Raw genomic sequence first — 3,393 nt, forward strand, 5'->3', positions numbered from 1 at the left:
CTCTACCTCATTCTGAAATTCTTTGAACTTTTCAAAGGTCTCAGACTTGTGTTTCATTAAGTAGACATACCCATATCTACTCAAGTCATCAGTGAGAGTGAGAACATAATGATATCCTCCGCGAGCCTCAACGCTCATCGGACTGCACACATCGGTATGTATGATTTCCAACAAGTTGGTTGCTCGCTCCATTGTTCCGGAGAACGGAGTCTTGGTCATTTTGCCCAAGAGGCATGGTTCGCACGTGTCAAACGATTCATAATCAAGAGACTCTAAAAGTCCATCGGCATGGAGCTTCTTCATGCGCTTGACACCAATGTGACCAAGGCGGTAGTGCCACAAGTATGTGGGACTATCGTTATCAACTTTAAATCTTTTGGCATCTACACTATGAACATGTGTAATATTACGCTCGAGATTCATTAAGAATAAACCATTGACCATCGGAGCATGACCATAAAACATATCTCTCATATAAATCGAACAACCATTATTCTCAGACTTAAATGAGTAGCCATCTCGTATTAAACGAGATCCAGATACAATGTTCATGCTCAAACTTGGCACTAAATAACAATTATTAAGGTTCAAAACTAATCACGTAGGTAAATGTAGAGGCAGCATGCTGACGGTGATCACATCGACTCTGGAACCATTCCCGACGCGCATCGTCACCTCGTCCTTCGCCAGTCTCCGTTTATTCCGCAGCTCCTGCTGTGAGTTACAAATATGAGCAACGGCACCGGTATCAAATACCCAGGAGTTACTACGAGTACTGGTAAGGTACACATCAATCACATGTATATCAAATATACCTTTGGTGTTGCCGGCCTTCTTATCCGCTAAGTATTTGGGGCAGTTCCGCTTCCAGTGACCCTTCCCCTTGCAATAAAAGCACTCAGTCTCAGGCTTAGGTCCATTGTTTGACTTCTTCCCGGTAACTGGCTTACCAGGCGCGGCAACCTCCTTGCCGTCCTTCTTGAAGTTCTTCTTACCCTTGCCCTTCTTGAACTTAGTGGTCTTATTGACCATCAACACTTGATGTTCTTTCTTGATTTCAGCCTCTGCTGACTTCAGCATCGAGAACACTTCAGGAATGGTCTTTTCCATCCCCTGCATGTTGTAGTTCATCACAAAGCTCTTGTAGCTTGGTGGGAGCGACTGGAGGATTCTGTCAATGACCGCCTCATCTGGGAGGTTAATGTTCAGCTAGGTCATACGGTTGTGCAACCCAGACATCTTCAGGATGTGCTCACTGACAGAACTGTTTTCCTCCATCTTACAACTGTAGAACTTGTCGGAGACATCATATCTCTCGACCCGAGCATGAGCTTGAAAAACTAGTTTCAGCTCTTCGAACATCTCATATGCTCCGTGGTGCTCAAAACGCTTTTGGAGCCCCGGATCTAAGCTGTAAAGCATGCTGCACTGAACGAGGGAGTAATCATCAGCACGAGACTGCCAAGCATTCATAATGTCTTGGTTCTCTGGGACGGGAGCGTCACCTAGCGGTCCTTCTAGGACATATTGTTTCCTGGCAGCTATGAGGATGATCCTCAGGTTCCGGACCCAGTCCGTATAGTTGCTGCCATCATCTTTCAGCTTGGTTTTCTATAGGAACGCGTTGAAGTTCATGTTGACATTAGCGTTGGCCATTGATCTACAAGACATATTTGCAAAGGTTTTAGACTAAGTTCATGATAATAAAGTTCTAATCAAATTATGAACTCCCACTCAGATTAGACATCCCTTTAGTCATCTAAGTGTTACACGATCCGAGTCGACTAGGCCGTGTCCGATCATCACGTGAGACGGACTAGTCATCGTCGGTGAACATTCTCATGTTGATCGTATCTTCCATACGACTCGTGTTCGACCTTTCGGTCTCCGTGTTCCGAGGCCATGTCTGCACATGCTAGGCTCGTCAAGTTAACCCTAAGTGTTTTCGCTGTGTAAAACTGTCTTACACCCGTTGTATGTGAACGTAAGAATCCATCACACCCGATCATCACGTGGTGCTTAGAAGCGACGAACTGTAGCAACGGTGCACAGTTAGGGGAGAACACTTCTTGAAATTTTTGTAAGGGATCATCTTATTTACTACCGTCGTCCTAAGTAAACAAGATGCATAAACATAATAAACATCACATGCAATTATATAGTTGTGACATGATATGGCCAATATCATATAGCTCCATTGATCTTCATCTTCGGGGCTCCATGATCATCTTGTCACCGGCTTGACACCATGATCTCCATCATCATGATCTCCACCAGCGTGTCTTCATGAAGTTGTCACGCCAACGACTACTTCTACTTCTATGACTAACATTTAGCAATAAAGTAAAGTAGTTTACATGGCGTTATTCAATGACACGCAGGTCATACAAAAATTAAAGACAACTCCTATGGCTCCTGCCGGTTGTCATACTCATCGACATGCAAGTCGTGAATCCTATTACAAAGAACATGATCTCATACATCACAATTCATCATTCATCACAACTTCTGGCCATATCACATCACATGATCAATCGCTGCAAAAACAAGTTAGACGTCCTCTAATTGTTGTTGCATCTTTTACGTGGCTGCAATTGGGTTCTAGCAAGAACGTTTTCTTACCTACGAATCACCACAACGTGATTTTGTCAACTTCTATTTACCCTTCATAAGGGCCCTGTTCATCGATTCCGCTCCAACTAAAGTGGGAGAGACAGACACCCGCCAGCCACCTTATGCAACTAGTGCATGTCAGTCGGTGGAACCGGTCTCACGTAAGCGTACGTGTAAGGTTGGTCCGGGCCGCTTCATCCCACAATACCGTTGAGCAAGAAAAGACTAGTAGAGGCAAGTAAGATGACAAAATCCACGCCCACAACAAAATTGTGTTCTACTCGTGCAAAGAGAACTACGCATAGACCTAGCTCATGATGCCACTGTTGGAGAACGTTGCAGAAAATTAAATTTTTCCTACGGTTTCACCAAGATCCATCTATGAGTTCATCTAAGCAACGAGTCAAGGGAGAGAGTTTGCATCTACATACCACTTGTAGATCGCGTGCGGAAGCTTGCAAGGTGATGATGGAGTCGTACTCGACGTGATTCGAATCACCGATGACCAAGTGCTGAACGGACAGCACCTCCGCGTTCAACACACGTACGGGACGGGAGACGTCTCCTCCTTCTTGATCCAGCAAGGGGGAAGGAGAGGTTGAGGAAGACAGCTCCACCGACAGCACGACGGCGTGGTGATGGTGGAGAGGCAGTACTCCGACAGGGCTTCGCCAAGCACACAACGGAGGAGGAGAGGTGTTGGGGAGGGGAGGGCTGCGCCTTGGAGGGTGGTCGTGCGGCTGCCCTCCCCTCACCCCTCTATTTATAGGGGGAAGGGAG

This window comes from Triticum dicoccoides, chromosome 6B (genome assembly GCF_002162155.2).
Source record: "Triticum dicoccoides isolate Atlit2015 ecotype Zavitan chromosome 6B, WEW_v2.0, whole genome shotgun sequence".
Taxonomy (NCBI): Eukaryota; Viridiplantae; Streptophyta; class Magnoliopsida; order Poales; family Poaceae; genus Triticum; species Triticum dicoccoides.